At 39.6% G+C, this 12,095-nt stretch overlaps 1 non-coding gene across 1 annotated transcript; it reads right to left on the bottom strand.

The window, feature by feature from the left end:
- Positions 1-593: 593 nt before the first annotated feature.
- Positions 594-700, bottom strand: LOC115068266. Its single transcript, XR_003847624.1, has one exon. It is a non-coding gene; the product is annotated as a U6 spliceosomal RNA (small nuclear RNA).
- Positions 701-12,095: the final 11,395 nt, after the last annotated feature.

Genomic DNA, 12,095 nt, shown 5'->3' on the forward strand with positions numbered 1-12,095 from the left:
TAGAGTTTATGACAGATCTTTAGAATAGCACACTGAGTCCATGGCTGAGCAACAGTGTTAATGACAATTCTCCCCCCAGCAGCCTCCATAGCACCTTCGTTAGCTAGAAGGGAAGGAGTTTCTACCTCAGTCCCATGCTGATTTCTCTATGTCCTGTACCCAAAATGCTTGCTGACTTTAGCAATGGGGTCTTCCCATCCAGATCTGGCAGGCAGCAAATAGCAGTGGCAATAGCAGTTTTGTTTTAGGAGCCTTAGGGGCCTCCCTGACCAACAACTGATAGGGAGGTAGCACCCTTGGTGCTGGGATTTTTCTTTAATGACCTTATGGCTTCTGAGAGTGTTTTTATCCACCCAAACAGGGTACCTCCATTCAAACTCTAATTTTTTTTTAAAGATTTTGTATATACATATATCATATGCTGAGCGTGTCCTCTCTCAGATCCCCTACTTGTCCCTCCTCCCTTCTGTTTGTCCTTTTGTCTCCTTAAACAGCTTTGCTTCTACTTTCAAGTTATATATCTATGTAAATATATACACATATGTGATTTTATACATCTACATAAAATCTAGGAAAAACATTGCGATTGGCTTAAAGATATGGAGAGCCTCATAAATTTGCATGTCATTCTTGTGCAGGGGACATTATAATCTTCTCTGTCTCATTCAAATTTTAACCTATGTGGTGCCAAGGCAAGCTCTAACAGGTACATTTCACCCCTGCACTCTTCCTCTTTGTCTTTCTGTTTCTTGGTTGCTTTGAAGTGAACAGCTTTTCTCTAACCTGGCCTTCTACCATGATGCACTACCTCATCAGAGTCTCCAGAAACACAGAGGCAAATGACAATGGACTGAAACCTCTGACACTATTAGCCAAAATAACTTTTTCTCCTTTAACTTGATTATCTCAGATATTTTGTCACAGTGATGGAAAACTGACTCACAAGGCAAAATTCCATGTCCTTTTTGTTTTTCTTAGTCACATTTGTATCTTCATTATCTAAAAAAGAGCCGGAACACAATATTCAATGTTTATTGGATTAATGAAGCAAGTGCTGAACCACTCAGAGCACAAAATGAGAGGGCTAAGAGGACAGGACAGAGGGTTTTCCTGCAATTTTGTACAACCTGCTACCTGCTCCCCAGATAAGTGTTTACTGAGCCATTTTTCACAGAAATGCCAACACCAAGATATACAGAGACCATGTCTTGGGCAGTTCTGGTACTTCACAGAAAATTGTTCTAAGACAATTCTTCTTCCTTTAACTGAGCATTATTTCTTGAGTATCGTTTGTTCTCCCCAGCTACTGGCCAACTCCAGAAGTCTGCCCCATATTTTCTTGCAAAGGTGAGAGGAAATAAAACTGAGAATGTAAAGAGGGCATAAGCACATTCACAAAAAGAAACTCAGAGCATCCTCAAGACTCAGTTGAAGTGGGTGAATGAAACAATGAAAACTAGGATGTCCAAAAAGCATAAGGCCTCTTTCCTCTTGGGCTGAATTAAAGCTGTTTAAGTGAAAGGCATGCGAAGAGAGATGAAATCTATTGTACAAAGTGTGCCAGGTACTTACCTAAGAATAATGAGATTGAAGCAACAGTTCCAAGGTGATGCAAGACATGCTTCTTTTTGGAAGGGGATATAGATCCAGAGGAAGTGGTCAGATAACAGAGGACACACAAATCTAGATGAGGATGAAGCTTCTAGACCCATGTTGTCTCCACTCAGACATGAGGCTATGGCTACTCTCAGTTGCTCGAAACAAGGGTAGCCAGGTGAGGGGCCTTCTTCACCATCCCTTTCAGGATTTGACTCCCTCATCTGTCTTGTAAAGAATTTGATGAAGGGCCTGCCTGCTCATCAGGAACAAGAGTGACTTCAAGCCCAATCCTGTGACTTCACTGGAAGTAGATGTGTCATGATCATTGCTTTGCCTCAGCCACATCTCTCAGCAAGTCCGGGCTTTAACTTGACTGAGATTTTACTTGCAAATGCACTATTTTATAATGCTCACAGTTTAGCTTCTGTCAGATTAAGTTATTTTTCCCAAAGTGTAGAAACCATATCAGTCTAATTTTACATAGTAAACCCTTTTGATCAAACCCTCTTAACTTCTTTCAGATAGACAGATAGATAGATGATAGATAGATAGATAGATAGATAGATAGATAGATAGATAGATGATAGATAGATGAAATATATATATATTTCATTAGTTCTTTGAATAAAATAATTTCATCTTTGTCCTCTTGAAATTAGGGACTTTTTGAGGGTCCAGTGTTGACCTTTAGGACAAGGCATGGGGAAAGGTCTGAGTGAGTTTTGGAACAGCTGGTAGGTAGCCACTGTCTCTCAAAAACAAAGACAGAACCTAAAAATTCCTGTACACTGGGAAAGTACATGTTCACAGGAATAATCATTTTTTTAACTTTTTAAAAAAAATTATTATTTTTATTTTATGTGTATGCGTGTATTGCCTGCATGTAGGTAAGTGCACCCGTGTCATGCAATGCCTACAGAGGTCAGAAGAGGCTGTCGGATCCCTTAGTAATGGAGTTAAGGACAGTTGTTAGCTGCCATGTGGGTGCTGGGATTCAAACCTGGGTCTTCTGCAAGAACAGCCAGTGTTCTTAACCATTGAGCCGTCACCCTTTAAAAAAAAAAAATTTTTTTTTTTTTTAGGAATGATCTCTTAAGTCTATACAGACAGTAGTAAACTTGCATGTCTAAGTAGCTTTTAAGGGTAGTGCTGATCATTTCTATCCTACCTTGATTTCAAGCAAAGAGCGCCAAACTTATTTTGTAAATAACCTCTAGATTTTCAAGTAATAAAAAAAACTGCTGAAATGAAATCTGATTTCCAATGTACTCAAGACAAGTCTTTAAAACTATAACAATTTAGCCAGGTGTGGTGGTGTATGCCTTTAATCCCAGGACTCAGGAAGCAGAGGAAGGTGGATATCTGTGCGTTCAAGGCCAAGGCCAGCCTCTGGTCTACATAGTGAGTTCCAGGCCAAGCCAGCTGGGGGTACAGAGAGACCATATCTAAAAAAAAAAAAAAAAAAAAAAACAATTTCAAAGTCTGTATACCAAAACACTACCAAAAGAAATCAAAGAAATAAATTTGAAATAAACTTGGGTTTGCTTGGTTTATTTTATTTTACTGGCTTAGATCATGGTCCCTGGAAAGGAAAATAGGCTTTTATGCCTGAACAATGCCAAGACTTCTTCCACAGTCTGTTTGTGGATGTGGCCTAGGCTGAACCACCAAAATTAATCTCCACAGAAAAGGAGTTGCCAAAAGAAAGGCAACTTGCCACAGTGTTCCAAAGACAGGTTTTTTTTTCAGCCTAGACCTCCATCACTCCCAGTGCCTGCACCCAGTTTGACTGCACCTCCATCACTTCCAGTGCCTGCACCCAGTTTGACTGCACCTCCATCACTTCCAGTGCCTGCACCCAGTTTGACTGAGCAGGGACAGGCCCACTGGGCACTCCTTCCCTCTCAAGAGCCCTCTGACCACCTCCTTTAAATTTTCAGTCAGAGGCAGGAAGCCACCAGTTACACTCACTTGACTGACGCTATCACAAATGAGCTAATTCTGCTACCTATTTGCATTAGGGACTTTTTTCTATCAAAGATTAACTCAGGACAAAATGCTTTCCTCTGAGTAAAACTGATTTTAGACAATGCCATGCAACTGGAAATACATATTTGAGGCAGAAGCGACTTTTGCCCTGTATCTGAAATAGTGTTATACCCAAGGCTGATGATCCTGAGTCTATTTAATATTTTTAGATGTCTGCCCTCTTTTCATATTCATCCCTCATTTTACCCACCAAGCCCAAGTCTCCCACAGGACATCCCACCCACCCTGCAGCTTACTTGTGCTTTCCCTGTCCCTGTTTGTCACCTTATCAAAGGGATCTCATTTCCATGCCTGACACATACACACAGTGATCACCTGGTGGGACTTGACTCAGGTAAGGCAATCAAAGCTCTTTTCCAGTGGGGAGTAGAGGACAGAGTTTGCTGTCTCTGTTGGAATGGTGTGCTATTAGGTTCAGCTGAAACTGAAGTTGCCAAGGGCAACAGTCCCAGCAGCTGGGGAAAGCCCAGAAAATAGTGACGTTCCCAAAGTCAACAGAATAGAGTGGGAGAGGTGACCCTTTACAACATCTACGTGAATACAGCTGGGCTAAGAACAAGCCCAGTTTCTGAAGTTTGGGTTCTAAGTGGACAAATAAATTACTTTTTCCTCTTGCTTTTCTTGAACTTGAATTTCTGTCACTTTCAATTCTTCAACAATAAACTGTGTGTGGCATGAATTATGTAATTAACCAAAGTAAACTTTCTTTATTGCTCTTTAACCTTCATATTTTCAGAAGAACATGCTGGAAAGGGTTTCTTTTTGCAGATGACACAACGCAGTCTGAACACTGGAAAGCCCTATAGAAATGTATGTATTTATTATGTCAGGGCTCTGTCTGAGATGGCTCAAACCAACATCTTGTGTTTCCAACAGATTCTTATCCTCTTATACCCTTTGGTCCAGCTGTCAGCTTTCTTGCCTCTAAAAAGTAGGATTTCATTTCTACTCATTTCTAGAACAGCAGTTCCAGGACACATGTATAGTCTTCAGAGATCATGAGGTTACATAGATACTATGTCAAAGACTCCACACCCTTCTTTTGTTCTGTGAGTATAATATTCAAGGTCAAAATATCTTTTATTTTTAAATTGAGACTGTATCTTTTGATATATCCCAGGTTAACCTCAAATTCATGAGCCTCCCACCTTAGCTTCCCAAGTACTGGCATTACTGACATGGGCCATGAAGCCTGGCTCAAAGTCATTTTTTTCAACATTATAAATTGAGACCAGCAATAGTTTTGACCTGCTAATATGGCCACAACCATGTTAGCGGACAAAACTAACATGATTACATCTAAAATATTCTTAGTACTTGGTTTCATCTCTTGGGTGTGTTTCTCTCTGTCTCTCTGTCTCTCTCTGTCTCTCTCTCTGTCTCTCTCTCTCTCTCTCTCTCTCTCTCTCTCACCTCCCCCATACATACTACACTTATCACCTGCCAGTGCAGGCTCCTCTTGTGCCATCTCTGTTATTCTGAGAACAAGGCTTTGTAAGGAAGTGGCTGGCTGTGCTTCTGATTATAGAATTATCAGACACATTAATTATGAGTGGCCCCTTAATCTACATAGCATTAAAAATAAGCTTTCTTTCCTGCCCAATGTCTAGTCAATACAGACAACAGCATTTTGCATTGTTTAAAATTAATCTATTATGGGTTGGGGAGCTGGCACAGCCATTAAAGGCTCAGGCTCACAACCAAAAAGGGTAAAATTAATCTAGCATTCCCTCTCTAGAGGCCATCAAATGAAAGAAGGGAGCTATGGAGGCAAGATCTTGACAGTCAGCCCTCAAAGCCTCCATAAGCTAGCATCTATTTCCACTAATGAATGGTGTTTTGCCTTCTCCTCCTCCCCCTCTTCCTCCTCCCTCTCCTCCTCCTCCCCTCTCTCCCTCTTCCTCCTCCCCTCTCCTCTTCCTCTCCCTCCACTCCTCCTCTTCCTCATCCCCATTTTTCTTCTTCTAAAAAAGGGTCTCACATAATCACCTAGGCTGGTCTTGAACTCTTTATCCTAGGTTGATTTTGAATTTGGCAATCCTCCTGCCTCAGCCTCTCAAGCAGCTGGGATTAAAGGCCTGTACCATCAAGTTCAGCCTCTGAGTTCATTTCTTAAAGTAATAAATGCCTGGCTTTCAAGGAAAAGGAGACCGTGATCACTACTCTTGCTCCTCATAAGCCTATAAAAGTGAACCCCATCAGTCTGAATAAAAAATAATTTATGAAATACTATGATCTGAACTTAATACCTCTGTAACTGTATGCCTCTGAATTCTGCACAAATTCCTTTTCTTTCCTCAAACTGAGTGAGGAAACAACTGATCTAATAGGAGATCATCAGCCCTAAGGATTTTCTTCGCCAGCACAGTGGCTGGTTTAGCATGGGCACACTGCAAGAGCAGCTTGGCTAGCTGAATGACTTCTCATGTACAAATGTCATTCTTCTTGCAGAGATTTCACATCAGAATCCCCTTCCGATGCTTGAGGAATCTGCCCAGTTTATGAAGTTACAGTGAATGCTCTCTTTCCCAACATCTATTGCAACTAGGCAACAAGTACCTGGGAATGGTGACGTGTGAGGACTACTGGCTGGAGGGGGGGCAGTTTCAGAGGCAGAAACTGGCATTTAATGTTAGAGGTCTAAGGGTTAGGGTTAGTAATGAAGGCTGTGCCTGTTGGCAGCAGGATGACCTCCAAAAGACCATTCTGTGACACAATGGGGACATTGTTCTTGGCTATTCATATTCCAAATCTGGTTTTCTGTGGCTCCAGTTCCCCAAAGTCCTGCAAGTTACTCCAGATCTATATTATTCATTGTTAGGTCAAAGACTCACATATGCTGGGCTACATTTCCAGTTTCACACTTTTTATCTTCTTAATTTATAACTTACATGTAAAAAAGTGTGTGTGTAAAAAATGTAAGTCAATAACATACATATGCAAGTACATATGTGTGTAAATATGTTTCTCCTGTGTAATCACTGCTCAGATGAAGGCATACTAGCTACTCATTATGCTTAGTGAATATATTCCAAGACCCCTAGTTGATGACGCTGAGCCCTGAATATGTGGTGCTGTATGTTTTCTTATACATACCTATGATAAAGTTTAATTTATAAACTGGGCACAATAAGGGAGTTACAATAGCTAATAATAAAACAGAGCAATCATAGCAAAATACTATAAATAAATTATGTGAGCTCATTCTCATTCTCTTTCTCAAGATATGCACCATGGAGAGGATGAACAAAGAGACAATTCATATCCCAGATGGGAAAGAATGGGAAAGCATAGGATTTCAACATAGTGCTATTCAGACTACAATTTAAAACTCAAGAACTGTTTAGTTCTGAAATTTTCCATTTAATATTTTCAGACTGTGATAAGTACAAGTGATTGAAAGCTGGGAAAGTGAAATTGCAGATAAGGGGAGATTGCTACACAGAGTATTTCCAACATACAAACTACTACTTTGCAGAGCTGTCCCACTTAATATTCCCCCAAGTAAGAAATCTCTGACATCTGACTGCTTACATTCAATGCTGTGTCTATAAAATATATCTATGCTGGGGCTGGAATGGTGGCTCACTGGTTAAGAGCACTGACTGCTCTTGGAAAGGATGGAGTCCCCATGAACAGGAGATTGATACCTGTATTAATTACGTTTTTCCTTGTTGTTCCAAATATCTGACAAGAAGCGACTTAAGGGAGGGTTTATTTTGGCTACAGTTAAGAATGGATACCATCCATCATGGTGGGAAAGGTATGGCATCAAGAGTGTTAAGGGGCTGGTCTTGTTGTGTCCGCAGTCCGGAAGAAGAGGGAGATGAATACAGTGCTTCTCTCACTTTCTCCTTTTTATTCAGACTGAGACCCCAGCCCATGGCATGGTACCACTCTTACTCAGGGTAGGTCTTCTGTCTTCCATCAAACCTTGATGGAAACACCTGCATTGACACACTCAGAGGTCTGTTTCCATGGTGATTCTAAATCTAGCCAAATTGACCACAATGAATAATCATCATAGTGTCCTTATGAAGAGACACCATACCTCTCCAGTGAGACTACAACAATAAGACCAGGTCGCTAAATCAGGAAGGGGGCTCTCAGCAGACAGGATGTGCTAGTACTTTGATCTTAGGCTTCCCAACCTCCAGAACAGTAAATAGTGAAAAATAGATGTTTATTGTTTATGCCACACAGTCTATGGTACTGTTATATAGCCTGAAATGGCTCATAAAATATTCCCCTAAGTAGCAATATTAAGGTAAGAACAGACCTTTTCAGAAACAATGAAAGGAAAAGCAGTCACCTTTTTCCCTTTATAAGTTACAGATTTTTTTTTTTTTTTGGTCTTTTTGAGACAGGGTCTCCCTGTAGCCCACAGATATTTTTCTTAATCATTCCTTCATTGTTATTAGTAACTTCATGTTTTAACATGATGCACTTGAGTAGATTTGGCAAGAAACACTACTGAACATAGAGAAGTTAAACTGTGGCTCATGATCAGCAAAGCTAACACTGTGCTTACTTAAGTATAAGCATCGTAAAACTAACTTTTCCTTCAATATTTCACAGGAGCTGTATTTTTAATATTCTCCATCATATCAGCATGTTTTTAAATTGCTCTCTTGTTCCAGTGTTAAAAAACCAGCCTACAAAATCACCTCTATCAGATTTTACCTGCAATAGTTATGAGTGCTTCTTCTCCACATTCTTAAAAGTCTTCTAAACACTGGAGCCTGATAGTAAGAGACTTTTCCTGCTACTAAGGTTTGATCTCTATAAACCATAGAATAGGTTCCCAAACCAGCTTCTTGCAAGGTATTTTAGAACTGGCTCCATACAGGATATAAAGATCACATTCTTCAGTTTGTAAGTTTTCCACAAATATTTTTCTAAATATTTTTATTTATTATCTTTATTTAATGTGTGCATGTATTGCCTGCATGTAGGTAAGTGCACCCATGTTGTGCAATGCCCACGGAGGTCAGCAGAGGCTGTCAGATTCCCTGGGACTGGAGTTACAGACAGTTGTTAGCTGCCATGTGGGTGCTGAGATTTGAACCCAGGTCTTCTGCAGGAACAACCAATGTTCTTAACCACTGACCTAGCTCTCCAGCCCCAAATATTTAAATTTAAAAAAAAAAAAAGAACTAATTTGGGCCAGGTACGGTGGTTCACTCCTATAATCCCAGCACTTGGGATCAAGGGCACCTCAGTCTACATAGCAAGTTCCAGGACAACTGGGGCTAAGAAAGACCCTGTCTCAGAAAACAAACAAACAAAAAACTGATTTGGTTGTAAAATCAATTTTTCAAATTTGTTCTAAAATAATAAAAAAGATTACTATGGGATCTATGCAAGTAACTTAATTGCCACTAAAGGGAAAGATTCAGTAAAAATAGTTACTGCTGAGTAATGACTAACTGATGAAAATAACATACATTTGATTTTTCTACCAAATTAGGATTAGAGATGATTTAGGATAGATTAAATGCCAGTATCTATCATATGTTTGCCAAAATGAAATAATGAAATCAATACAAAGATTACTTCAATTAAAAAAATCATAGTTGAATGCTTCTCTCCACCACATTTTCTCATTGTAAAGCAGCCATGAAAGAAGAATTTAAGAAACAAGAATTTTTATTACCTTGGAGCTGAAGAGGTGGCTCAATGGTTAAGAGCACCAGCTGCTCTTGCAGAGGACCTGGCTTCAGTTCCCAGCACTCACATGACAGCCAACAATCATCTGTATCCAGTTCCAGGGGATCTGGCACCCTCTTCTGGACTCCTTGGGCATTGTAGGACATGAATGCACTTACATACATGCAGGCAATACACTCACTCATACACATAAAATAAAAGCAATAGATAAAATGTTACTTTTAGATAAAATCTTTAAAAAAAGATTTTTTATTTTCTTATAGAGGAAGGAAAATAACAATGATGTTCAATTTTTCCTCTGACTCAATCTAAAATGCTTCCAGAAACATCATGCGCAGAAGTAGTCGTATCTACTCTCTTAATCTAAGCAACATCAGGGAAGAGGAGCAAATAAAACTTTATTTTTATCAAACATTTAGAGTATTTGGGAGTGTATGCTAGGTGCCTTTTCATTGCTGGGTTGTGGCAAATACCCAGTGGAGGACAGATTTCTTTTGGTTCATTGTTTCAGAAGTTTTTGTCCAAGGTTGGCAGAACCCATTGTTTTGGGTCTGAGATGAGGCATAGTAAACACCAGGATGGTAATACTGAATGGCAGAAGCCCACCACAATGGCAGCTAGGAAAGTAAAGCTGTAATTCATTAGCCACATCCTCATTTGAAAAACAGATGTTGTTCCAGAACAACCCAGTTCTGGTACTAGACCAGTCCTCAAGGTGCCATAAGAAAAAATGAGGTAGATAGAACCAGGATTGTAATTTATTGGGGACTTATTGACAGAACATGGTCCTTGTCTAGTACAATATAGTATTCAGCCATGTGATTTGAAGGAGTGTATATATAATAGTTGAAACAAAGTAATTTAATCCAAATCAGAATGTACTCGCCTTATCTCAAGCTAATCTCAAAAACTTCAGGTACTTTCCTGGCTCTAATGGCACAAGTTTCCAGTCCTAACACTCCACATATGATCCTACTAGTTTTATTTCTTAATAGTATTTTGGAAAACTATCTGGGGAAAACCAGCTGGGAGTGCCCAGGGGCGAGCATGGCAGTCATGAGTCAGGATGAGAGCAACCAGGTCGCTCTCCATGCACACAGGCACAGTAGGAACACTGAGAATCTTCGTCAAACAAGTGGCCTGAGGGCCCTATAATGAAGCAAGTGAAAATGGTTTCATAAACAGGCCCTGCTGGTGACCAACACTGGGGTTTGAATTGCTTAGTGGGTGCAGTCTGAGAACTTGTGATTTGTAGAGACCCTCAAAATCAACTGGCCTGTGGTGGGCTTCATTTTCCTTTCGGTTTGGTCAAGTTACTAAAAGCCTAGGCAAGTATTAAATAGTGAATTGGCAAGACTGTCAGAACCTCCAGGAGATGTAAAAAAAAAATGGTTTTATTCCTGATGGTGAACCATCATTTACACACACACAATGTTAAACTGAAAAGATCACATAAACAGCAAGGATTACAACTAATGAAGCCAAGGAAACAACCAACAGAGAACATCAAAGCAATATCTTTTAAATAAAAAAACACACGCCTTGGGCTGGAGAGGTGGTTCTGCGGTTAAGAGCACTGACTGCTCTTGTGGAGGACCCGGATTCAATACCCAGCACTCACATGGTGGCTAACAACTGTAGGTAACTTCAGTTCCAGGGGATCTAATGCCTTCTTCTGACCTCTATGGCCATTGTGGGTGGACTTACACACATGCAGGCAATATACTCATCCATATAAAAAGTAAAAATAAAATATTAAAAACACATGCCTTATTCCAAGTATAGTGATGTTTATCTGGTATTCACAGCAATACAGTGAAAGAAAACATTGGAAATTAACTCAGTAGGAATTACTTTAAAAACTTAGATAAATAATAACTCAACATATGTTATTTTTAAATGAAAAAAATTTCCATTTTAAGGGTAGAGAATTCAAACTGTGATAATTAACTAAGTGCATAATTTAAAAGCAGAACTCATACATGATATAATTGAAAAGCTAAATATAATGTTTCCCTGCAGCAAGGCTAAAAATCAAAGCAACAACAGACTTTAATTATATTTATTACTGAGCTAACAGAAAAAGTAATCAAGGATATTGAAATTGGTGATAATTTTGTTATTTTATACCTATTATTAAAATGCACAAAAAAAGCTTAAAATTTTTAAAAATTAATTTGAAGCCAGGCATGGTGGTGCACACCTTTAGTCCCAGAAGGCAGAGGCAGGCAGATCTCTGTGAGACTGAGGCCAGCCTGGTCTACATAGCAAGTTCCAGGTCATCTGGGGCTACAGGGAGACCCTGTCACAAAAAGAGCAAAAGGAGGGGGCTGGAAAGATGGTTCATTGGTTAAGACCACTGACTACTCTTGCAGAGGAGCAGGGTTTAGTTCCAAGTGCCCCCATGGCAGCTAACAACCATCCATAACTGCAGTTCCAGGGGATCCAATGCCCTCTTCTGATCTCTGTAGGCACTGCATGACTCAGGTACACTGACACGCATGCAGGTAATACACTCATACACAGAAAATAAAACATAAAAAAAAAATTTAAACCAAAAAATAGTTAAATTTAAAAATAAAAATTAATTTGAAATTTTAGTCACTAATTTAAAAATTATCAATAAGAAATCTGTTAGTCAACTTTTTGTTGTGACAAGACACCTAGCAATGTGGTAGAGGGAATCTGCCCACTTCATGGCAGTTGAGAAGGAGTGAAATTTGCTCTTCAAAAGCATCTCCCCAGGGATCCACATCCTACAGCTAGACCCTCAACAA

The sequence above is a fragment of the Nannospalax galili genome, unplaced genomic scaffold (assembly GCF_000622305.1).
Source record: "Nannospalax galili isolate Female #2095 unplaced genomic scaffold, S.galili_v1.0 scaffold186, whole genome shotgun sequence".
NCBI lineage: Eukaryota > Metazoa > Chordata > Mammalia > Rodentia > Spalacidae > Nannospalax > Nannospalax galili.